This window comes from Oryza glaberrima, chromosome 11 (assembly GCF_000147395.1).
Source record: "Oryza glaberrima chromosome 11, OglaRS2, whole genome shotgun sequence".
In the NCBI taxonomy this organism is placed as follows: domain Eukaryota; kingdom Viridiplantae; phylum Streptophyta; class Magnoliopsida; order Poales; family Poaceae; genus Oryza; species Oryza glaberrima.
Window position 1 is genome coordinate 24067832 of NC_068336.1, and position 26550 is coordinate 24094381.

Here is a 26550-nt window from a genome sequence, read left to right on the forward strand (position 1 = left end):
TGTATGATTTTTACCCTTTAGGTTTTCTCATCCAAAGTTTTTAACGAGGTAATATCAACATAAGATTATATGTCTTATCATTTGGTTTTTCCCCACTGGGGTTTTTACTAAATGATAACTGTAGACATTATACTATTTTGGATCATACTATGAGCTTTACTCATAGAGATCTAAAAATAGTCAATAATATATCACGGTTCTCTCCTTATTTTTTCCACTGGGTTTTCGAGGAGTTTTACGTGATGTATTTAATATACTAACTATAATTATTTCTAAGATTATCTTTACATATATCTGGAACACTAAATGAGCAATGATCAAAGCTGGATTCAATCAAGGGGGAGTGTTATGAAATATTTAGATGATCTCATCCATCTATATGGATAGAGCAACAACCAATTCAGGGACACGACGGTTGATCGTGCCCCACACCTCTTCTCGCCTCACGGCGATTCTAGCAAGGAACGCGATGGTTCCCAAACCATCGCGTCTCCGGTTGCCACCTCTCTCCCCCCTATATATTGCAACCACTATTATCAATAAAGGATCCGCTCATTCATTCCCACAATTCTCGCTCTCGCTCAATCTCTCTCGCTACAATCAATCTTATTTACAACAGCATGTTCCCCTTCTATTCCTCCCCGAGGCCTCGGCCCTCCGGTCTACCGGAGTCCGGAAACGTCGATACGTGGACGTGGCCGTGTTGGGCTTCCAGCGTGGCCAGTAATTAAGCACCACGTGGCCCAAACAAGTCACTGACACTTGGAGACGATGGACCGACTAAATCAATCTGGCCCAAAGCCATATGGAACGGCCTTAGAGCAAGTATAATAGTAGACTATAAGCTGACTAAATACTGAGGTGGAGCAGAGAAGAGAGGAGAGAGAGGAGAAGCGGGCTGTAAACTTACAGCCGGCTTGAAATTAAGAAACTCTGTGAGAGAGATAAGTTGATCCTATATTAATGGTAAAAAGCTAACTATTATATGAGTAGACTGAGAGAAGGCTACAAAGAACATTATAGTTAACAGGTCGGCCGTATTATTAGCCTTACTTAAGAGGCCCATTGGGTGGAGTTGGGGTTTAAAATTCCGAACTCCTCTGTTGGTAGCAAAGCGCGCCACCACGATCCTCTCCCTGCGGCTAGCGCCGGCCGCCGGAGCGGCGGCGATGAATAGATCAGTGGCACGGCGGTGCGTGCACGGCTGGGCCAGGGCGAGGCGAGCGTGCCGGTGTCGGTGGTGAGCAGTAAATAATGGCTGGAAGGACTGGAGAATGGCGGCCATGGGACTGTCAGTTCCATGTTGTACAACTGATGGAATTCAGCAGAGGAGAACAGTGGCAGTACATATTCTAGAGACGAACCGAACAAGACGAGAAGTAATAAACTAAATAAACTGTTTAAGACTCTTCGATCTATTGTTGGCTGTTAATCTTTTTGGTGGCAGTATATATATGCAGGATGTGCTTTCAAGGCAGCACAAGAATTGATGATTTGCAGGTTGTGATAATATTCGGAACTAGCATGGTGGCCCGCGTATATTGCGCGGCTAGCATCTTTATATTTTCTCTCATATAATAGCATATAGATTTTTATTTTATTATTAAAATATATTAAAATAACAACATAATTTTAAATTATGTTCTAACTTTACCAAATTACCAATGTGTAATACTCATATTGCATTGTATATACGTGATAGTTATTAATTACTTTTAGTATCCGATTTTAGTTATTTCTAAATAACATTCTATATGGCCTCTAGACTCATCTTCTAATATTATTTTTTTTAATTCAGAATTTCTATTATTTTATAAATTTTGTTCCTATATTTCTTATTTTTGAATTCATCATTTAAGTTATTTCTAAATTATACACCTATATGGACTCTAGACTCCTATTCCAATATTCTTATTTTTTATTTCCGAATTTTTGTTATTTGTAAATTGTATTTCTATATAGCCTCTAGACTCTTCTTTCAATATTCTTTATTTTTTAATTATGAATTGTTATTATTTCCAATTGTATTTCTATGTGAATTTTAAACTCATCTTTCAATATTCTTTAATTTTAATTTCGAATTTTAGTTACTTCTAAATTGTACTAATCCTATATGAACTATAGACTCTTCTTTCAATATTTTTAAAATTTTGAATTTTATCTATTTATAATAGTATTTCTATATGGAATCTAAACTCCACTTTTGATTTTATTATTTTTATTCTGAATTTTATTTAATTCTTAATTCTTATATGGACTCTACACTTTTATTTTCACTAGAAAAAATGCCCGTGCGTTGCAACGGGTAAAGATTATTTTAATCTTATTAATGTTATATTGTAAGGTGAAATTCACTGTTAGAATTCGCTTGGACATATATTTTTCTAGAAAATCATAAGCTGTAATTAGGGGTCCGATTATCTCAAGTTAGCATGCGAGTTTTTTTAAAGAGATATCTTATACAACTCCTTCTGTATTTTTAAAAGTGAACGAACTGAAAACCCGACTCAAATACGGATCTGTATTTCCAAAATCGAACAAATTTAAAAACTGACTCATACACGGATGACGTACCAAGTACCGGCAAAAACATCTTCAATTTTTATAATAGTAAAAATAAAGATAGATATTACAAGGAAAACTTTTTGTTCTTCTGGAGATTTTTTGAAGGCAATTTTTTTTGCCTTTTTTTTAACTATTTTCTTGTTTTTTTTTGCCCTTTTTAATTTTTTGGTTGGACTTCACATACTTTTTTTGTTTTCTTTTCTGGACTGCCCTTTTTGTTTTTTCGCCTTCTTTTACGCTATTTTGGGCTTTTTTTTTTCTTTTTAATTGTTGCGTACAGATCGGATCTTTTTTTTGGAATCAGACTTTTCTTTTCGACTTTTTTTTCGCTCTTTTTTCTTTTTTTTCCGGACGATTTTTTCACCCCATTTTATAGGGAATCGGATTGGATTTTTTCGCCCTTTTCTTAATTACCGGTGACGGACACGTTTTGTTCTTTTTAAGGCCCTATTAATTCGCGTGGATGGAAACATAAAACAAAAACCGATTCATACACGAATGACGTACCAAAATATCGGCAAAAGCATCTTTAATTTTTATAATAGTCCTTATCTTTTAATTCCGAATTTCTATTATTTTTTAATTGTACTCCTTCGTTATTTCTAAATTGTATTTTCATATGGACTGTACTCTCTACTTTTAATTTTATTATTTTTTAATTTCGAATTTTCATTAGTCCTAAATTGTATGCTGATATGAACTTTAGTCACCTCTTCCAATATTCCTTATTTTTAAATTCCGAATCTCAGCTATTTTATAATTGTATTTATATATGGACTCTGTTTTTTTTCTCTGATTAATATGAGAACTTCTAAGCTGTGAGAGCGAACGTGGAGGCTCATTTTTCTACAAAACCCTTCTTTCCATTCTTTAAAAAGAAGAATCATGATCCCAAGAACGATTAAAATATTCCCTTTTCATTCAATAAAGTTTGCACCAGTAAGCATAGTAAGCATATGAATTGAATTGATGCTAGCAGAAATATTCGAAGCAGAATTTGCAGCTGGAAAAGGATTTAAAATTAAATGTGTTATCATGTAAAATTTGAGTCTAATTAAATCTCAACTAATTAAATATCAACCATTAATATGGACTGACCATAATCTATAGTGCTTCATCAGAGTTTTGTAATCCCATATGAATCTAGAGTGTAATTGGTTTGTGTTTATTTTATTTCACACGATTTCCAATAATCCTTTGTCCGTTTCCACATATAATCCTATAATTATGATATCCTTGGATTATTTTAATTCTCCTTGTCCGTTTCATGTCCTAATCCTAATATACATATGTTTTTTTCTATTTTCTTTGTTTTTCTCCGATTAATGTGAGATTTTATAGACTATGAGAGCGAACGTGGAGGCTCCTTTTTCTATTGCTTTATTAAGTTAATAGATAATCAAAATTTAGAATAAAAATAAAATAAAATTTGAAATTACAAAAGAAAAAGAGAGTCCAAGTAGGAATACAATTTAAAAATAACTGAAATTCAGAATTAAAAATAAGGAATATTGAGAGAAGAGTCGATAAAGAACCCAATATGAGATTAATTAATATTCGGAATAAAAATAAAAATAAAATCCAAAATTAGCAAAAAGAAAAGAAGAGTTCAAGTAGGAATACAATTTAAAATTAACTAAAATTCGGAATTAAAAATAAGCAATATTGTAATAAGAATCCATATAAGAACCCAATACGAAATTAATTAAAATTCAGAATGAAAAATAAAATAATATAAAAATTAAAAGAGAGTTAAAGTAGGAATACAATTTTGAAACAACTTAAATTCAAAAATAAAAAATAAATTCTGAAATTGGAAAAAGAAAAAAGATTTCAATTAGGAATACAATTTATAAATAACTAAAATTGGTGATAAAAAATAAAGACTATTGAAAAAAAAAACATCTAAAACACATGACGAGATAAATTAAGTAACAGGCCTATAAATGAGTAGAGTGGTGGCGGTTGATATAACATATAAAAACTGTAAATAAAACACCAAATAGAATCTTAATGACGATTAAAAGGAGGGATGACAGGCAGGCCGTGAAGCTAACGGGCAAGGCGGTTGCTGGGACTTTTAAAAAGTAAAAAAAAATAAACCTCATTGATAATTATATTCGATTTTTAAAATCTCAATGATAATAAAAAGGAGAATCGTTGGGCGGGATGTATAGGAGTGTAGTTGCAGAGCCGCCGACGGTTGGCGGGACTTCTAGAAAATAAAAAATAAATTCCAACGATAGTTATGTTCGATTTTTAGAATCCCAAATGACAATAAAGAGTAGGCGGCGGATGGGCCGTAGAGGAGTATAGTGGCATCGTTTGACGAGACTTCTAAAATTTATAAAAAATAAAACCCAACAAGACAATAAACTCTATAAACTACAAGGACCAATTTTTAAAGGTTCGGAACTTCTAAAAAGTAAAAAAAAAAACCAATGATAATCATGTTCGATTTCAAAAAAGAATCCAATTTTGAATGTTCCTGAGAGAAAAGAACATAAACACTACCAAGATTTGCAAGTATATATATTTTTAATATAGTCCTTAGGGTCTCAACTAAATGATGGTTTCGTCCTAGGGCCAAACCTATAATCTGATACCACCTTGTAACGCCCTGACATTCGTTAACCATAAACTCAGCTAACTCACACTGGGGTGTTATGCATTACCTGTGATATAGTACCAGTCCCAGGATACACTAGCTGATATACACAGAATAAATGTGAAATCAAAGTAAACTGCTTTGTTACATCACTGGGTAGTTGTCCTTACATAAGTTGTCATCATGGACAGGCCCATAGATGAGCAACACAACATTACAGAAAACCATAAAAACGACGGCGCAGAAGCGAACAACGCGGAGAGACTATCAACACAACATTACAGAAAACCATAAAAGCGACGGTGCAGAAGTGAACAACGCGGAGACACTATCAACACAACATTACAGAAAACCATAAAAGCGACGGTGCAGAAGCGAACAACGCGGAGAGACTAAGCGACTAAGCAACTACGCACTAGGCTAAGAACCTAGGCAACTAACTTATTCCACAGGCGAGGCTTGGGACTAGGCACGAAACATCTAGAAGTCTTCATACTCGGCTTGCTCCTGGAGATACTCCTCGGCAGTTGGGTCGACATCTTCATCTTCATACTCTATAGATTATTATAAGGGGCAAGGGTGAGTACTTAACGTACTCAGCAAGCCAGGGGAAAGAATGACATGTTTGGTTTAAACAAGGAGGCTAGGGTTTTATTTGCGAAAGCTGCCTTTTCAGCAAAGTGTTTTATTTCACAAAACTCCTAGTGAGTGAGTCAAGTTTTAGTTGTCGGGAGGAGGCTCACGCCTCGACCCATTCCACAAGTTGCTTTGCAACAACTTGTCAGGATTAACAAACAACAATTAATTTGTTTCCTCTATTAGTTTCTTTTCACTTTCACAACAACACATAGTTCACCCAATTATCTCAGCACAACAACGCCATCTTGGCCCTAACAACTCCTCGGTGTCAGACGACACCCCAGGTCACACAGACCCATTCCTAACCACAAAGATTAGCCGTCTGCCACACAGGCGGACTCTGGAAACGTTACCCTTCCCAATAACCACTTCTTCACAAATATTTGTCAAACAAATCTACGCTATGAGAAACACCTTATACTCACCCTTGACCGTGGGTACGGCTGTTCGAACACTTCATTAATCTCTGCAGAGGTTGCACGCTTTACCCACACGACACGAAACTTACACCGTTTACCCGTCGGTAACGGAAGTTCGTGATAAGGCCTTTCCAAAGCTAACACATGAAAATCGCATGTCACCTAGTTGGGCTAAGATCCATAGCCGAGTATCAGGCAATGACAGCCGTCATCCACTCAGGAAATACCGAGGATGTCTCCTACTGATATCGCACACCACAATAGAGGCAAAAAGATACCCATGATGGGCAAAAAGGTAAAAACTTCATCTCCTCATCCTCGACATTCCACAACCATTGACACACCAACTCCCATGTGATAACAATTTACTTAGCCAGAGACATCCCATAAATACCCGTGTAGTCGCACTGTAACGTGTTTGGATGGATTTCCCAAAGGAATCGGTCCTTAACGATAATACGTAGCCAAACCACAAAAGCGTGACTCCGCATCATCACCACTTTCACAACACATTTTATTTCACAACTCCTCGGTACAACGTACCGGATTTTTAAATATGTAATTTGGAATAACCCAAGTTTCCCACACGGCAAACAATCGCAAGCATGGCTAAGCGAAACTACCTCGGTAATCGTATAACGATACCAGCGTAAACATTTGTGGAGCTATTAAAGGTATGGAAACATCAACCTATGTAATATAAGTGCGACTATTAGGTTGATCCGTCGATTGTATAAATAATCCGAGGCCTAAACATGTTAATCATGTGAACTAAGCAATGCACTTTTCAAACAACATATCTTTGCAAATATAGGGGCAATGTGATCAAAGAGGCTTGCCTTGCACAGGGTTGGGGTCTTCTCGAACTCGGGCTCTATATGTGAAAAGCAAAACTAATAAAGAAAAGGCAATAAAACTAACTCAAATCAGAGAAACAATGGTGCCACTGTGTAGATATCAATTTTAGAATAATTTAGAAACTTGAACAGGGTCAATCGGAGTTACGGTTGATTTTCTACAGATTTTCAAAGGATAAAGGATTTTCTGGAATATTTATTATTAGACGGCCTGTGAATATTCCGTTGGAATATTCCGCTAGAGTTGACGGCAGAGGTGGTGCCCACCTGTCAGCGATGGATGGAGGAAAAAGAGCGTGGGGCCCGGTTGTCAGCGACAGGAGGGAAAGGAGGTGGGGCCGGCTTGGCAGTGGCTGGAGGGTTAGTCTTCTTCCTCCTCCCGCTGCTTGGTCAGCTCGGCCTGGGACGGCGTCGCGCCGCGGTGGTGAGGCGCGGTAGAGGCGACCGGCGGCCGGGAGGGCGGCGGCAAACTCCGGCGGACCTCCGCCGGCGACGGCGGCGCTATGAGGCGAGGCTCGGCTTCGTCTTCCTCCTCTCGCTCTACTCGGCTTGGGGCGGCAAGGCGCCGCGGCGGCGGGGCGCAGCTCGGCGCCCGGCGGCCGGGGAGGCGGCGGCGACCTCGGGCGGTGCTCCGGCGGCGACGGCAGCGCTAGAAGGTGGAGCGCAGCGGCTCTGGCTGGTGGCAACAGAGAGCAAAACGAGAGAGGGAAAGAGGAGAGAGAGATGGCAATGGTGATGGGGTGAAGGAGCTCGGTTTTCCCCACTTTTTTGTAGGCGAACGACGCCGGTGGCGAGCGAGAGAGAGGTGAAGCTTAGCGGCTAAGCACCTTCCTCACGAAGCAAGCGATCGGATAAGGGAGATGATCGGATAAGGGGATGACTCGGCCTAGTGGTTTAGGGGTGATGGAGAGTGAGGTGGCGGCCGTTATCCGTCGGCGTCGATGCGATGGGCAACGGGACGGGGGACTTGATGGATGGACGGCGACGGGACACCTCATTGTTTCCCGGAGGGAAACCGGGGCGAGGGCGGCTTGGCGCGACGCGGTTTTGGTGCGGCGCGGCCTCGGCTCGGTGTGGAGTTGGTGCGTCGCGGGTGTGGGCACGACGTGCGGTGCACGGGAAGGCGTCTCGGTGCAAAGCGGCTCGGTCACGATGGTGGAACGGTGCGGCGTCCTGGTCGGCATTTCGTCGAACATGTTGTGTGCATGAATGCAGCTGGCTCAAGGAAGGGGACGATGAGCAGTGCGGGCTGGGCTGGGCCGGTCTGCTTAGGGGAGGAAAAGAGAAGAGGGGTGGAAGGGAGTTGGGCCTGGGAGAGAAAAGAGAGGAAGAGGCCCAATTCGAACAGTGATGTTTCACAATTTCTCAAGGATTTTGGAATTGAATTTTGAGGAGATTTTTTAGAGGAATTTGAATTTGAATTTGAACTAGGTTTCACAGAAATTTTTAATGGATTTCTAGGAGAGGATTTTGATATCTCTTTGGCACAAAAATAATTAAGATCCAAATTAAATTCCAAAATTTTAAATGACGAGATTTTAAATAAATGCAAAATAAAATTTAGGGTGCTACAATATGACAGAAGTAAGGGGTAGTAGCTGGTGTGACTTTTAAAAACTATATAATTAAAAATACGGAGATTATAAGGTTTGGTCTTTCAAAGTCTTAAGACAACAACATAGCTTTTTAATAAATTTTAAGTAAAACCATAAAAAAAATATATATGATTTTATTTAGGTGCTAGCCGCGCAATTGCGCGGGCCACCCAGCTAGTTATTATTATATTTCACCGATTTAGTTTAGACCTCTCTTATGATTTTGCACAGGGTTCTGCTTCATCGTATATAAGTTGATTTTAAAGTTTTTTCATTGTAGTTTATTTTTCAGCTTTTGCTTTTAGATTGGTAAGAACACGTATATAAAAATTTTATTTACAAATTATTTTTTGTTTGCAAATATATTATTTTGCTTATTCCGTCAATAAGCGAAACTATCGAGTCCGCATCTGTGTGAATAAAATTAAAGGATCGGGCCAGATATGCGGGCCTTGAAGAACTAACAATAAGCTTAATTAATTGGACTGGCCAAGACTTAGCCTGCAAACATACCTGCTTTTCGAGTGTGCGAAGGGTCCAGTTGACCCCAAACCGTAGATGCAATTCGCTGGATCACTAGCAAGACTTGGTTTTTTTTTTTTTTTTTTTTTTTTTTTTTTTTTTGAAATGCTGCCACACCAGTCACATGTACACATTTTAATTAGTTTCCTTCAACATCTCCGTTTAGCTATAGAGCGTCCCTATAGCTAGCAATGAAACCTTGCCGTGTGCACACTTGAGTTCATCGATCAATTAGGGACGACGGTAGAGCAATACTATACCGGAACCGAAAACTGAGTGGGTTAGAACCCAGCAGTACAGGACGAGGGGTATCGCGATCCATGGATGCCCAGGGAGCCGTGGACTCGCTGCTGCGGCGGCTGACGACAGTGCTGGTGAGCGAGGCGCAGCTGCTGGGCGGCGTCCGCGGCGACGTGGAGTTCATCAAGGACGAGATGGAGAGCATGAACGGCCTCCTCCTCCACCTCACGGATGCCCAGTACCGCGACCACCAGGTCCGCGCGTGGATCGTCGGCCTCACCCGCGACTGCGGCGGCAACGTCGAGCTCTACGTCCACTACGTCGGAGGCGGGTCACGAGGCGGCGGCGTATTTGCGTACCTGCGGCGGATCCCCCGGTTGGTGCGGACCATTGCGGTCCGGCACCGCGTGGCGACGCGGATCAGGGAGCTCAAGGACCGCGCGCGCGACGTTGGCGACCGGCGGAAGAGGTACGGCGTCACCGTCCCGCCTGCACCGCCGGACAAGCACCTGCATGTCAGCCCCAGTGACGATGACGATAGGCCAGCTGCACATCCAGGCGGCGGGTTAGATTTACAGGAGGAGAAACATCTCCGGAGGCGCGAGCTGCTCCAAATGCCGCAGACAGTTGAGGATGCGATCAAATTGATCCTCGAGTGGTTGCAGGATGAGCAGAACTGGTGGCCGTGCATCCCGATTCTAGAAGGTGCGGTGGGGATTGCAAAGTCGGTGTACGATCATCCTCAACTAGTCAGCTTATTCCCACACAGGCTCTGGATCAACCACCAAGATATAGATAGGACTAGTACTGATGATGATGGCTCATTATATGACAAGGTAAAAGAACGTCTACAAACCCAACTTGTCACACACAGGTGGCTGGAGGCCGTAATAGCCGGGGGCCTGCTTCCTCCTAAAAAGTTCCTCCTGCTTGTTCTTCATGACCTTCCTTTTAAAGATTTTTACTACTACGATCTCCTCTCGGGACTATTCCGAGATTTAGAAAATAATAATAGCTTCATCTAGGGACTGGGACGATTATAACTCGAGGTACTTGGACACAACAATATTCATTAATGTACACCGCCACATACATTGTCCTAGTCTTTTCCAGAGCAGAGCACTAGCCCTTTCCCAATCTCATAAAGATCCAGTATATCAGATTATAGAGGCAATAGAGCAATATTGCCTCTACGATGCTTTTGCGATGCAGATGTTCCTCCACCTACTGTACATCAATCCTTACAGGTCCCAAATAGAATTGAAAAGCCTATACGATGCCCTAGGTGAGCACAGAAATAACACATCAAGGATAATGCTCATGCTCTGCTACAACGAGTTGCCAATCAAGTACAAGACATGCCTGCAGTACCTATCCATCTTTCCCCCAGGTCACACCATTAGGAGGACCAGCCTCATCCGGCGATGGCTCGCCGAAGGACTGGTAACTGACAGAAGAAGCACAGGAAAATCAGCTGATCATCATAACAAGGGCAGCAGCAGGCTTGCCCAGCTGGATGATCAAGCAGAGCGCATCTTCGACGGCCTCGTTGCTCGAGGTTTCCTCCGTCAAGGGGAAACCAGTGCTGCAGGCAAGATCAAGACCTGCACAATGCATCACATAGTCCACGACTTCATTGCTACGGATGTAAGCTTCATGGACACATGCCTGCCTCTTGATCTGGCTCACCGTTTCTCCAGCAACAGCGGCATAGCACTACAAGAGGAAGCATCTCCTCCTGAATCTGATCTTCCATTCCATGGCATCATCTCTCTTCTTGATTCACTTCCTGGATCTGATCAATGGCAGCTGCTCAAGGTGCTGGATCTTGAAGGATGTAGAGGCCTGACAAAGAAGCATCTCAAGAACATTTGCAAAATATTATTGCTCTAGTATCTCAGCCTCAGGGACACAGATGTCAATGAACTTCCCAAGCAAATCAACAAGCTGCAGTGCCTGGAGACATTGGACATCCGGCAAACAGAAATAAAGGCATTCGCCACAAATTCTGTTATGCTTTCAATGCTAAAGCATTTGCTGGCTGGTAGAAAGGTGGTCTCTCAAAGCAGCAACAACAAAAACTCTCATAGGTTCAAGGAGTTGCTTGCAACAGTGCAGCTTCCCAGTGGCACCCGGAAAATGAAAAAGCTGGAGATATTGTCTCATGCTGATGCTTCCAACAACGTTGACGACTTGAATGACATCGAGGAGCTGCTGTAACTGAAGAAACTCGGTGTGATTCTCGATGGCAAGAAAACCAAAAGCTTGGATCTTCTGTTCAAACAGATTGAGAAACTGCACGGCTGCCTCCGCTCCCTGTCGATCCAGATCAACCATCCACCAGCAAGTAAGGGCACTGTTCCTAAGACGGAGCAAATCGCAGCTTTAACGTCACCTCCAAAACTTCTTCAGAGCCTAAACATCAGTGGCGTCACAAGTGGTCTTCCTTACTGGATCACTAAACTCGACCAGCTCACTGAGATAACACTGAGCGAGACTTATCTTGGGGAAGATGCTATACGAGACCTTGGCAAGCTTAGGATCCTACAGTGCCTCAGGCTTTGGCGCAAGTCTTACACTGGAAACAAGCTCACCTTCAATGCAGAAGAATTCCAGCATCTCAAGTCTCTGATTGTTGAGGGCTGTGACATCACCAATATCAGCTTTGTCAACATTGGAGTGGCTCCTAAGCTCCAGATGATTATCTGGTCTTTTGACTCCGTTGACACTGTTCCACTTTCAGGAATTGATCATCTCCCCAAGCTGAAGAAACTAGAGCTTAATGGAGATGGCGACATGGCTGCAGTGAAACAAGCCATGGAAGGGCATCCCAACCATCCAGTTTTTAAGCATAATCCAAGCCATCAGTGCCAAGAAGATGGAACTGACTGAGGTTGCAGCTTCAGCTTCGTGAGTTTTTATCCACCTACTTGTCCCCATCAACCTGAAGCTAGCTTCGGCCTTCAGTATGAGTGGATTCATTTAAAATAAATATGCAGCTGAAGGAAATCCCTGGTTATCCATCTTCTTTCAGCATCATGCATTGTTGAATTTGATCTCTTTCCTCTGTGCGTGATTTCCTAGCTTGTACTTCTGTGTGTGAGTGCTTTGGTTTTACTCCTCGATGTTCTCTATTATCCAGACTTGGACTTCCATGTACTTTTGTGTACTGCTCCACAGCTCCAGCTTGCCATGGTGTGGTATTGGATTTGTGTGTATGTCTGTGTTCAGCACTGCGTGTATAACACTGCTGGTTTCGTTATAGCTCTTCTTTATAATATAAGTGGCTGCTTTGTGCTCTTCTCATTCTGATATATATCAGTCGATCAGCAAGATATTTTGATGCTCAATTTTTCCTGAGATAGATGAATATGCATTTTGATACTTTGATTGAAGTGGTTTGGTCTTGTTTGTGTTAATAAGTTGGTATCCATGAAACAGAACCTCCACTTGCAAGCCTGCCTCTTTGTTTGCATTTCCTGTTAGGAATTCAGAATTGTTAGTTTGTTGTTTGGCAAGGAAAAGGAAGCTGTTAATAAAGAACAGTACGACTAGTCTTACAGTTGGGGTGTGACTCTAATCAGATTTTGTGATTAGATCTTCAACAGTTAACGCTGTTAAGCTTTCTGTAACAATAAACAATATCTTCCATAAGCAATTCTGTTCTACAAATACTGCATAGTCTTCTCATTGGAATCCTGAAGATGTTTGACAAATACCCCCAGTGTGATTTGTATAATACTCCCGCATGAAAGCAATACTCATACATGGCCTGCTGCGGTACAGCCTTGCCCGTTCCTTTGTAAACCTCAACTGCTCAAGCATCCAAATTCCTACAGTGGTATCACAACTTACAGATGAGTAGTTTGTTAATCAAACAGTTCAAAGTTCAGAAACAGACACAAGGAATGTATGTAGAATATAACACTTCTGCCGGTTTTGAGCATTGCATTGCATAAGCCAACAAGTACTATAGACTAGAGCATAAACCTCACGATTTTGATTTCAGATTTTTTTATCTCTACCTTCTATCAACAGGTGTATGAATATAATTGATTTCTCTGTTTCTCGTAAGGGGGTAGAATAAGCAGGGTAGCTTCCCTATGTTTGAAATAACCTTTGTTATTGTACTTGGTCCAGCCTGGAGAAGTATGATTGATTTCCTGACTGTTCATGAACTGAATCCCCTAACTCACTTTCTACCCACTTGTACAGGAAAGTAACATTCAACCAAACCTTTTCTCCAAAAACACAACATTTCTCCAAAATCCAAGCCACTGTTTAGTTGACTATGTAAGTGCTGCTGAATGTCTGATATAAATTCAGAATGACAGGGCATATAAGAAGAATCAGACAATCAATAGTGCCGACGACTGAGAAAGGCCCATGTTAACTATCTCTGGATCTCACTATCTTGAGTAATACAAGTAGCAGAAAACCATTACCATCCTGCTAGATATGCTAATGCTACCTGTTGGTTTCAGTGGTTTCCTCAGCCCCTATTCCCATATGATTCGTACAAGAGTGCCAGATGTTACTGTGAATCTTTCATCAAACTGAACAAGAAGTACTCAAATATAAACCACGTTAGAATATACTACTACTCAGGTAGGATCGATCCCTCTACTTTGAAATGTATAAAAGGGGGCAAATTATATTATACCTATACAGTATACAGCGCGCGGATGTGAATCCTCCCACGCATAAATCGGAGACGAAATCAAATCCCCAGTGAAATCGCGCGCGCATTCACCCGGCCTAGGAGAACCCAAATCATGCCACCCTCCCCCTGCAAAAATCGACAGTGAACAAATCCACCCACCGGTCACCACCAAAGTGCAGGCGATGGATCTCGCAATCGAAGCTCATAACCCTGATTGATGCTCACCTGACGATGGCGGCCAGCTGCAAACTTCTCCCCGTGATGAACCATCCATCCTCCTGCCCTTCTGGAACATTCCTCTCCGCCGCCGCCGCCGCCATTGCCGGCGAAGAGGCGAAGAGCCCGAGTCATCCGAAACCGGGTGTATGAGAAGTTGGGCCTAGACATGTGTCGCACTATTGGGCCTTAGGCCAAGGTAGCACTACGAAGGCCCAAACACTCCACTCGCTGATACTCCGCGACGAGGAGCTGATCCACTCAATCTGGATCGCACGATCCGCATCCAACGGCTGCTGCCGGATGCCCGGAGGCGGTCGGAGTTCACAATACTACTAGGTCAGAGACATGCCGGGCTAGCGTGCCGGCGGTGAGCAACGGCTGGAAATTAATCTGGAAAATGGCTACCATGTGACTGTCAGTGTTCTTCTCCTACTATTTCCAACTCACATATCTCGTTTTTCACGCGCACGTTTTTTAAACCGCTAAACGGTGTGCTTTTAAAAAAAAATATTTTTTAGAAAAGTTGTTTTAAAAAATCATATTAATACTTAATTAATCATGTAATAATATATGCTTCGTTTTGCGTGCTGGGGAGTCCCAAACGCAGCCTCAAATGTCAATTTCTGTATCCGCATATATACTTTCATTTTAGACCCCGGTTCAAACCATTTGCATACGATTAATACAATGTTAATTATTATAAACTTATACAATAAGTTTATTTTATTTTTCTTAAAGAAACTTTTGTGCATAAACCTTTTGCATGAAATGTATGGTTTAATCGTTGGGGAAACGTGTTAAGAAAATGAAAAAGTTTGTCAGTTTAAGTTGTTGAAAAGAACTCATGCTAAATTAATAGAGCTACTAAGTTTGACCGACTCTTGCCGGTCCGGCTATTTTCTGTCTCTGCAGATGATAGATAAAAAAAAAAGATATACGAGACTTGTTTTATCTTGACAACTTATAAACTATGGGCAGCTTAATTAATTCCACACAACTAAAAAAAATTAAATTTACACATACACACAGTGGCATTTATACATTGTTGCGTCTTTTATTTATTTATTTATTTAAGTATATGCAATATATACAGTGGTACACGATACATATTAATAGTGGTATACAGGTATCAGATGTTGAGCATGCATATATATGAATGCACACGTGCACGTAGGCCTGTCTTCTTCTTCTTCTTTCCTCTTCTTCTATTTTGACGTGGGAGTGGTAGTTGAGAAGGGAAATGGTTTGAGATAGGCGACACTGTTGATATTGAGCTCCTTCAACCCTGTAAGATTATCCTTTTTTTTTTTTAACGGAAAACAGCATTAAAGTGCCTTTTCATTGAATAGAGCATGAGAAAATACAAACCCCTAGGGGTAAAAGGAAAACGAAGAACCACTATAGCTGTACACTATACAGAGTGCGGGATTAACTCACGCAACCGCTTAGCTCCTGCTAAAGCCCAAAGGCTAGCCTCCTCTTTGATTTTCATTAGTAGGAAGTTCGTTGCCACCTCTTTGTGATCAAAAATCCGCCGATTCCTCTCTTTCCAGATTTCCCAGACAACTAACAGAATGAGCGATCGAAGTCCTTTTTTCGGGACCCTAGCCGTGTTTGAAATGTTCTCCCACCACTGTTTGACTGACTGGGCTTCCTCCCATTCCGTTGGGTCCATCTGCTGATAGCCCACCCATGCAAAGACGAGGTGCCAGATCCTCTTAGTGTATCTACAAGTGGCAACGAGGTGCAATGCCGTCTCAGCCTCGCGGCGGCAAAGAGGGCAACAACCATTGTTCTGCCATCCCCTGGTCGCTAGCCGGTCTGAAGTCCAGACTCTGTTCTGAGTGATGAGCCAAGCATGAAATTTGCATTTCCCCAGCGCCCAGGCCTTCCAAATTAAGGAATTGAAGTTTGTGCTCGGCGCCCCGCAGCACTGCGCATGGTAAGTTGAGGAGGCCGTGTAGTGCCCGTTGTTTGTGAACTTCCAAGTAATCTGATCCGGTTCTCCAGCGTCTAAGTGCACATTTCGGACCGCTTCCCACAGTGCGACTAGCTGTTCGATGAGGTCGACCGTGATAGACGATTGTGAATCAAGCTTCAAATCTTGCACCCAGGCGTCCTCCTCCTTTCCTTGCCGAAGGGATTTTCCTCTGTTTTTTGAGATCGCATAGACAAGCGACATGAGGTCTTTGGGTCTTCGCCCACCAATCCACGCGGACTCCCAAAATCGCACCGTGTTTCCGTCCCCTATTGTTATGTTTGTTGAGGCGGCGAAGAGGTTCCTATCTATTTCATCACATGGCGTCTCCAACCCCACCAAAGGTTTGGTCTGGTCCTTCCATTCCTGCCACAGCCATCTCAACCTCAAGGCCCTCGTGAATTTGTCCAGATTTAGGATTCCCAATCCTCCTTGGATAGTCGGCATGCACGTCTTTGTCCAATTGACCTTGCATTTTCCTCCGGTAATATCACCCGTGCCTGCCCAGAGGAAGCAACGCCGCTGCTTGTCTAGCTGCTCGAGGGATTCCTTTGTGATTTTCAGAGCGGTCAGAAGGTAGATTGGTTGCGCCGTTAGCTTATTGATTGGTAGATTCCTTTGTGATTCTCACCCTGTAAGATTATCGATCCCTGAAATGTTGTCAGCGGCGATCTCCATAGACGTCGTCGTCTTGTCCAAGTTCCACACAATCTTCTCTAGCTTGGGAGCTGCACGGGCTTCGAAGACAAGTTTGGTCATCTTGACAGAGACCTGATGAAGCACAAGAAGCCTCAGGTCCAGGAACTCCGCCTCACTAAGGGTGACCACGGCTTCCATGTACGATTCATGGCGGAGCTTGAGGCAACGGAAGCTCTTGAGCTTGCCAAGCTCTCTCAGACCTTCTTTGTTCAGTAGGCTGTGACGTAGAGTGATCTTGGAGAGGTGTTGGTGCCCTGGGATATAGTAAGGAATACTGTTGCCAGCTAGTTTGATTTTGTTTCCCTTGAAGCACTTGAGGTTTAGGCTCTCAAGTTTCTCGGGAAGCACCACCGACGATGGTGCACCACTGCCGGTGTTGTTGCCGTCATCGTCGTCGTCCCTCTTGCTGCCAAGAGTCACGAAGCCGCCGTTGCCAGCGGCCATGGACGGTGCCGTGATCCAGACTGACAGAGAGCGTAGGGTATCGCTCCGCCTGCCGATTACTCTGTACAAACGCGTCATGTTATCTTCTCTGCCATCGAGCACCACGTCCAGCTTCCTTAGCCGCTCCAGAGCCCCGACACGCACAAGTTCGTCGCCGCCGTCTTGGATCTGGACATGTTTCAGCACCTCCGCCTTGAGCCCGATCCTGCGAGGTACAAACACGGTGGCGATGGCGTCCGTGGAGACGACGCCGGCGAGGAGATGCTTCAGATCATTGAGGACGATATGCCTCAATGTGGCAGGCAGCACATTGGTGTCCCTGATGTCAAGCGTCTCCAGATGGAGGAGGTCCCTCATCTGCTTGGGCAGCCGGTGAACATTGGTCTTCCAGAGGCTCAGATACCTGAGCGAGGGCACCAGCTCACAGATCTTCTTGAGATGGCGTGTCCGCAAGGTTTGACAGCCTCCTAGGTCAGTCACATTGAGCCGATACTCTTGAGGTAGCTTTTTGAGGACTTGATCCACCATCTGATCCATGGGATGCACCACCTTGTGGCCGTCGTCGTCAAGGGCCATCGGGCCACAGACGGTCGACAGCCGCCGCCGCCATGGCCGTCTCTGCTGCTATAGTATTAGTAGTGTTGGTGGCAGATCTTGTCTTGCAAACCTTCGGATTTCAACCTGATGCTGAAGGTGTGTAGGGAGGTTAGAGACGAAGTTCTCGTTCTTGGACATGCTGGAGATGAACTCCTTGACTCCATCAGGCACGACGCAGCTCTTGAGCTTTAGGCCTGTCAGAGCCGCGAGGGCAGCAGGAGAAAGAAAGCCCAGGAAGACGAGCTCAGCGAAGCAGCGTTCACCGGCCTCTTCCAGGCTGATCCCTTCTCCTACTCCACTACCCCTACCGCCGCCGGTGGCCGCCGCGTCCAGTAGCCCTTCGGCGACCCATCTGTCGCAAATAAAACATGTGTGCCTTAGTTAGTTAGTTAGTCGTTTACTGTTTTGTTTGATTCAGTCTTGCATGAGCTCGCCGAATATGTGGGAGTCGTGCGCTATAAGTCTAGAAGAGGGAATCCAAGATTAGCTCAGATAACCGCGTTGTTCGCCACGAATGGGAGGAGCCCATACGCTGTGGGCATGGACGCAGGGAAACGGATGGCGCAAGAATCGGTCATGGTGGTTTCTATTTCCGTTGTAATCTTCAGTTTATATAAATGAGAAAGCAGAAAACGCAGCAAGCTTTTTTTACGCTGCACAAAAATTCTCTGATTCCTCTGTTTTGCGTCCTTGCAGGATCGCTACAGTGTGTGTGTGAAGTGTTCATCCAGGATCCTCACGATCCTTGGGTTTCCTGATAATTGGTATCAGAGCGAGGTTCAGGAAGTGGACTCGCGATCGTGCATTGGAGGGAGTCCTGATGCCGCGTCGTCGCTCGTCATCGCCGATTGCGCGCTCTCCTCTCGACTCCGGCGGCTGTGCCTCGGGCAGCGGCGGGGGTGACCGCAGGCTGGTTATACACTGCGTGGTGAAGGATGGAGGCGGCCCGGTGAACTATCCGTTGCTGACCAAGACGAACTACAACGATTGGGCCCTTTTGATGAAGATCAAACTACAGGCTCGCAACTTGTGGTTGGCCATTGAGCCGGACGGCGTGGAGGTGGCGTTCCATGAGGATCGGATGGCGCTCGACGCCATTTGCAGCGCGGTTCCACCCGAGATGATCGGGACCCTGGCGACCAAAGCGTCGGCTCGGGCGGCGTGGGACTACATCAAGACGATGCGTGTCGGCAACGACCGCATTTGCAAGGCAAGCGCAGAAGGTGCGTGCGGAGTACGAGTCGCTGGCATTCCGCGGCGACGAGACGGTGGAGGACTTCGCACTGCGCCTCACCACCATCGTCAACCATCTTGCTACTCTCGTCCTGCTGATGCTTTTTTCCTTGTTGAAGGTAGTCAGCTACTGCAGGCAGCTCTTGTAGGGCGTCGACAGCATGCTGTAGCTGAAAAGCATAACGTCCCAAGTCGCTCTTCCTCCCTTGTTCTCCTCCAACTTCTTCAACAAATCATCCACGGCTTTCTTATTAGCCCTGTAGGGATAGGCGTACAGAGTACAGAGCAGCATCTTCATGGTGCTGGTGGCAATATCATCATCCGCCACCACCGTTTTCTTGAGGAAATAATCCTTTAGGGCTTCCTTTATGGCGGCGTCACTACAATTGAAGTGGCGGACGCAGGATTAAAAACAAAATGGGGCGAAGATATTCGCTTTATATAGAAAAATAAACGCAACAAATACCATATTTATACTGCAATCGCATAAAAATATACTAAAGGCAATAAAATAGTCAAAGGAAGACGATGATTTGATTAAAATGGTCCAACTGATACTGTTCCCCTACCGGCTTACCCCTGAGGTCGCTGACTCGCTGGCGCCTGGTAGCTAGGCGCTAGCCTGCAGCCTGCTAGCTGCTGCTGTGCCCGTGCTGCGGACTACCGGCTAGGCCAGGGGCGGAACGGCCGGACCAGACACGAGGCGATGACGGCGACGGTATTGCGTTGGCGCCGAGCAGGAGGAGGCTGGAGTGCGGTGCGGTGCGCTGATGGCCGGTGCGGCACTGCAGGACGGTGGTAGCGAACGAGAGTGCGAGACGTCGTGAGGAGTTGCGGTCCTCACGGAGACGAAGCGTCGGTGCAAGACTTATGGGCAATTTGCGAAGAGATCTTCTTCAATGCTTTGAATTAAAAAGGACTGTTGATCAGCAATGATCTAACGGACAGAGAGAGAAGGTACCTGGAAAAAAGGTATTAAAAAGGTGGGCCAGGTATGAAAGGTGGAAAGGTAAAATAGTAATTGATTTTCATTCAATTATTTTTCGGTAAAGGGCAAAAGCGAGAGAAGCTACAAACGTTTCAACAGGAGGAAGAAAAAACGAGAGGAAGAATAAGAACGCATGCGAGAGGAACCTACATGAACTACCTGCTAGTCGTCGCTGCCGTAAAAGCTCGCCGCTCGCCGCCGCCGTACACGCCCTCCAGTCGTAGCATACGAAAGCAGCAGCCGGATACCGCCGCCGCCGCACGCGCCCGTAGCGCCCGCCGGTCGCAGCTGAGGTACGTAGCAGCAGGTCGCCGTCACCGCCGGCGCACGAATCCTCGGGCTGCTGTCTGCTCTGCTAGTTCCTTGCTCGTTCTTTGTCGTCAGGCCTTCATGCAGCCAGCAGTTGTATTCCAGGTTCTGAAGATCGATTTTGCCAGCAAAAACAAATCAACAATGCCCTGCGCTGCGCATTCGATCCCCTGCTGGTTTCTGCGCCTAATTTGGCTATTTGATCACTACGTACATATTCTGAAGATCGATTGAGATGAGCCACTCGCCACCTGCATGACATCGTGGATGGCCGATTTGTTAGGCACTCGAAGGGGTGGGAATTAAGCAATTACTAAGCTACCCTTGTTAATAAAATTTTTTGTTCCTAAATTACCCTTTGAAGATTAACAGTGGATAATAATTTGTTAAGGACGTACCTGGGGTACCTTCCAAGCACCGTAAAAGACCTCGTTTGTGAATAGGGTGTGGTGGTAGGTGGCCCAAGGGGGTATAGGGGTTGGGTGCGGCGCGGGCCGTAGCTAGGCTGGCCGCCCCATGCCGTCTAATGGGCACGTCCGCCCCGGTTGATGGCATTTTCAATGGGAGAAAGAGGAGGAGGAGCAGTAACAGCTGCCTTTTTCTTCAAGAAAGGCGGCGCCCAGCTGATGGCAAAGGATGCAGGTTGTTCTGGAGGTGGTGGTGATGGTGGAGGTTCATCAAGGAGGGCACGTCGGAAATCCTCTCGCATCTGATAGAGTCTAATCTTGTGATTAATTAGAACTAGCATAGTGGCCCGCGCAGATTGCGCGGCTAGCATTTTTTTCTTACATAATAGCACATATATTTTCACATTATATTGTTAAAATATATTAAAATAGTAACAATAATTTTTAATTTATGTACTAACATGACAAAATCAACCAATGTTTAATAATCTGATTAATATAATAATTCCTAAGTTTTATTTTAATAGTACAATAAATCACAGATATGTAAAATTTTCAATAAAATTGTATTTCAATATTAATTTTTAACCCTAAATTCCAATTATTTCTAAATGTAATTAATATATGGACTCTAGACTCCTCTTTTGATATTTTTTTTTAATTTTGAATTTGCATTATTAAATTATATTTTAATATAGACTTTGAACTTTTCTTTCAATATTTATTATTATTTATTTCTGAATTTCATCTATTCCTAAATTGTATTGCTATATAGACTCTAGATTCTTATTATAATATTTCTTATTTTTTAATTTCAAATTTCCATTATTTCTAAATTGTTTTTATGTATGGACTCTAAACTCTTTTCAAATATTACTTATTCTTTTAATTCCGAATTTTAGCTATTTCTAAATTGTTTGCTATATGGACTCTATACTCTTCTTCCAATATTACATACCTTTTAATTTCAAGTTTTAGAAATTTGCAATTACATATCTATAGGGACTTCAAACTCTACTTTTATTTTTCTTATTTTTTATTCTGAATTTTAATTAGCTCTAACTTGTATACCTACATGTACACATGGACTCTAGTATCTGCTTCCGATATTTCTTATTTTAATTTCGATTTTCAGTAATTTGTAAAATATATTTCTGTATGAACTATGTACTCTTGTTTTAGTATTCATTATTTTTTATTTTTTTATTTCAGCTATTCCTAGTATTGCTCTGTGGACTATTGTCTATTCTTTCAATACTACTTATTTTTAATTTCGAATTTTAGATATTTACAAATTGTTTTTTATATCAACTCTAAACTCTACTTTTAACTTCTTATTTTTATTTTAGAATTTTAATTAGTTCTAAATTATATACCTAAATGGACTCTAGTCTTTTATATTTCTTATTTTTAATTCCGAATTTCAATTATTTTGTAAAATGTATTTCTTTGAGGACTCTAAACTCTTATTTCAATATTTATTATTTTTTAATTCCGAATTTCAACTATTTCTAAATTGTATTGCTATATGAAATCTAGACTCTTCTTCCAATATTAATTATTTTTAATTTCTTTTTTGGATATTTACAGCTTTTTTTCTAATTTGGACTCTAAACTCTAGTTTTATTTTCTTTTTTTATTCCAAATTTTAGTTAGTTCTAAATTGTATACCTACATGGACTCTAGTCTCCTCTTCTAATATTCCTTATTTTTAATTTTGAATTTCATTGATTTGTGAAATGTATTTCTATATGAACTCTAGACTCTTCTTTCAATATTTCTTATTTTTTTTAATTTCAAATTTTACCTATTTCTAAATTGTATTGCTATATGGACCCTAGTATTTAATTTTGAATTCCAGTGATTTGTAAAATGTATTTCTATATGAATTCTAAACTCTTCTTTCAATATTTCTTTTTTAATTCCGAATTTCATTTATGTCTAAATTGTGGTGCTATATGAACTCGAGTCTCCTCTTCTAATATTCCTTATTTATTAATTCCGAATTTCAAGTATTTTCAGTTATGTCTAAATTGTATTGCTATATGAACTCCAGTCTTCTCTTCTAATATTCATTATCTTTTAATTCTGAATTTCAAGTATTTTTAGTTATGTCTAAATTGTATTGCTATATGAACTCCAGTCCACTCTTCTAATATTTATTATTTATTAATTCCGAATTTCAAGTATTTGTAAAATGTATTTCTACATGAACTCTATTTTTTATTTTTCTCCGATTAATGTGAGAATTTCTAGACTGTGAGAGCGAACGTGGAGGCTTCCTTTTCTATTCCTTTAATAAGATAATAGATATATGCATGGTTCTATTTTGTTTACATGTAGTATAGGTCACATGCTAAAAGCTATGTACGTGAGATACGTACACACTGCATATTTAGTTTGGCTCCAGCTCATGGGCGAGATGCCGACGTGCCGTGCGATGCGGTGGTGCGAGAATGGAGCAAACAATGTTCATGAAGGCTAAGCTCAACTGCATGTGGAGTGCTGCGAGAAGTAGCCGAATTGCAAGCAAAGCGAGGTCAGTATTAGCCGAGTGAATCAGTCCTAGATATGCATGAGATTTAGTTGTTGCTAGTGATTAGCCGCAGGTGCTGCGATTAGTGGCAATCATGTGAAGTGATTTCTTGGCAAATAAGTAGGATTTGTTAGTTACTTAGTTGCATGGCATCTGCACGTTTGTGTGCATAGCGTGAATCCCGGTCAAGAGAATTGGCTGGTTGTTATCTGCATGTATTGTGTGAGTTTATAAAATGAAAAGAAAACGAAGTGAGCCAGTGTGTGGCTGCCTCGACCAAAGCTGTGTGTTGTTCAGTTCTTGTGTGTTTGTGTCCACCGAGTAAATACAAGTGTTTATGTTAGTGCTAGTGATTAGTACTTAAACATTCAGAGAGGAGAGATTCCCAACAGCATCTTGTCATCGTCGTCTTGGTCGGACGGCGGCGGTGGCACGGCGTCACCGGCTTTCTGGAGGTCGACACCGTAGCGTTGGCGCCTCTTGCCGACCTCGCGCACCCGCTCCTTGAGCTCCTTGATGTCCTTGGCGACGCGGCCACGGGTCCGCATTGTCAAAATGTACTTGGGCTTGTGGCGGAGCCATGCCAAGAAGCCCTTCTCCGGAGGTCGAGCATGTAGAGCTTGATGTTGTCGTCGGCGACGTAGGCGATGTCGCGGACCTGCTTCATCCAGGCGCGGACCTGGTCGTCGTGGTTCGTCGTCGTCTTGGTGAGGTGCATCAGGAAGCCGTTCATGCTGTCCATCTCGTCCTTGATGAACTGGATGTCGCCCTCGACGCCCTTGAGCAGCTTCGCCTCATCCTTCACCGCCTTCGTCAGAAGGCCCAACAGCCCGTCCACGGCACTGTTCGTCAGGTGAGCCATTGTTATTTATGTGATCTTGCTTCTTGATCGATTTCTCTCTCTTCCCCTACTATATGAAGGTTTATATATGCAATTGTATGGATGCATGGGGGCTCAAATCTCTCTACCACTTTGGTTTTTTTTATATGACGTTGGCTAGTTTAGCCAGCGTCATATAAAAAGAAAGGAGGGAGTAATGCAGAAATGAGCAAGTGGAATTCAGCAATATACAGTAAAATTTTTGGATGCTGTAGCTTCAAATAGATCAATGCTTTTACTGATGGAGTTCGATGCTATCTTGAGATACGCACCAATAGCTCTACAGGTAGCGTGCACGCTCCTGGACAAGATGCTAGATACTTGTACAGGAGGAGGTGCACATAATAACAAACCTACCGAGAGCTCATCGTAAGCGTCGAATATTTTACTTTTCTTTTCCAAAGCAACAGTGAATATAATCTGTCTTCTTAACGAGCAGCCTCTCATCCACGGCAAAGTACTGATGCTCCCTCCCTCCTCGTTTACTTGTCCAGTTAACCATAAAAACTTCAATTTGAACTTTTAATACTTCATCCGTTTTTATTTACTAACAGTCTCATCTTTTCACTTATATTTATGCTTATCAGTCAAAATACGAATTTTCAACTTTAAATTTAGAGCTGATTTTGAGATTTTTCATTGAAGTTTAATTATTTTCTAGCTTTTATTTTTAAATCACTAGGAACACGTATATAAATTTTGGGACAATTGCTTATTTGACCCCTCTTTGAACTATAACTGCCAATTTGACCCTACTTTTTAAAGTTTACTTATTTTACCATCCTTTTCAAAAGTGAAGCTTCCGTCTGACCCTGATTCGCTAACTCCGCTAGGGTTGGATTTTTTTTAAAAAAGAAAATATTTCTAATATTACTAATGCCCAAGATGCCCTCCAAACCCTATCCAAACCCCAAGACTCTCTCTCTATTGTGCGGCGGCAGCGAGATAGGCGTGCGGCGGCGGCGATCTGAGGCGCAGGCGGCGATCTATGGGGGCGGCGGCGGCGTGAAGTGGAGCCCCGCCGGCGCCCGCTCGTGGAGGTGGAGGGTGGCGGCGGCGGCACTCTGAGGCAGCGGCGAGGGGGGCGGCGGCTGCGAGGGGGCGGCGGTGGCTGCGTTGGCTGCGCGTCGAGGGAGCAGTAGCGGCGGCCACGCGAGGAGGGAGGGAACGGCGGCGGCATCGGCGGCGTCAGCGTTGGCCGCGCGTCAAAGGACCAGTGGCAGCCACGCGAGGAGGGAGCGGCGGCGGGGCTGCTGCCGTGCAGAGGGGCGGCGGCGCTGGTTGCTGCCGCGCGGGGGGAGGGAGGGAGGAGTAGGGGCAGGAGCGCCGGCTGCTACCGCGCGGAAGGAGGCGGAGGCGGAGGCCGGCGCACGGCGAAGGGAGGGAGGGGCTGAGTCTGGCAGCGGTGGCGCTCGGTGTCGGAAGGGAGGCGGAGGCGGCGGCGGCCGATGTCAGAGGTAGGGGAGCCAGGCCTGGTGGCGACGGCCGGCGCCGCCGGCATGCGGAGGAAGGAAGGAGGCAGCGGCAGAAGAAGACAGAAGAGAGGAGGAGAGGAGAGAAGAGAACTGACGGGTGGGTCCCACATATAATAGGGTCAAATAAATAAGGGCAAAAGGGACATTTTGTGCTCCAGTTAACACCGTTAGAAGCCCTTAACAGAGTAGGGTCATACCGTATCTTCAATTTTGAAAAGAATAGTCAAATAAGCAAAGTTGATAAAAGAGGGCCAAATTGGTAGTTAGCTTTCAAAAGGGGGTCAAATGCGCAAATGCCCCTTAAATTTTTTATTCACAAATTACTATTCGTTTGTAAATATGCCGCGATGGGGCCGTAATATTTGTCACCATCGATCATTCAGACATTCCAACACAATCAACTTTTCCAAGATAAAATAACTAAAATGCCCATAGGATTGTGGGATATGCGAACCTAGAAGTTTCAAAATGCATATGACGACTAGATATCATCTTAATTTGGCCCACAGAGGGCAAATTAAATAGAAATTCTCATCTTGATAGAGTGATAGAGTCAAGCATTTCTAAACTAAAAATTATAAGGTGGTCAAAGTGACAAGTACTCCCTTCATCTTAAAAAAAACCAACTAAATATCGGATGTGACTCACCTCTGTCCAGATTTAGAGTACTAGAATGT

The 26550-nt window shown here is 43.3% G+C and overlaps 1 long non-coding RNA gene and 2 pseudogenes across 1 annotated transcript; 1 reads left to right on the forward strand and 2 right to left on the reverse strand.

The window, feature by feature from the left end:
* Positions 1–5294: 5294 nt before the first annotated feature.
* On the reverse strand, positions 5295–7942 carry LOC127755118 (uncharacterized). The gene is made up of 2 exons (XR_008012959.1): positions 7356–7942; positions 5295–7105 (listed from the first exon to the last, which is right to left on the reverse strand). It is a non-coding gene; the product is annotated as an uncharacterized LOC127755118 (long non-coding RNA).
* A 1583-nt stretch (positions 7943–9525) lies between these two features.
* Positions 9526–12337, forward strand: LOC127755845 (disease resistance protein PIK6-NP-like; annotated as a pseudogene).
* A 4595-nt stretch (positions 12338–16932) lies between these two features.
* On the reverse strand, positions 16933–24380 carry LOC127755846 (uncharacterized; annotated as a pseudogene).
* Positions 24381–26550: the final 2170 nt, after the last annotated feature.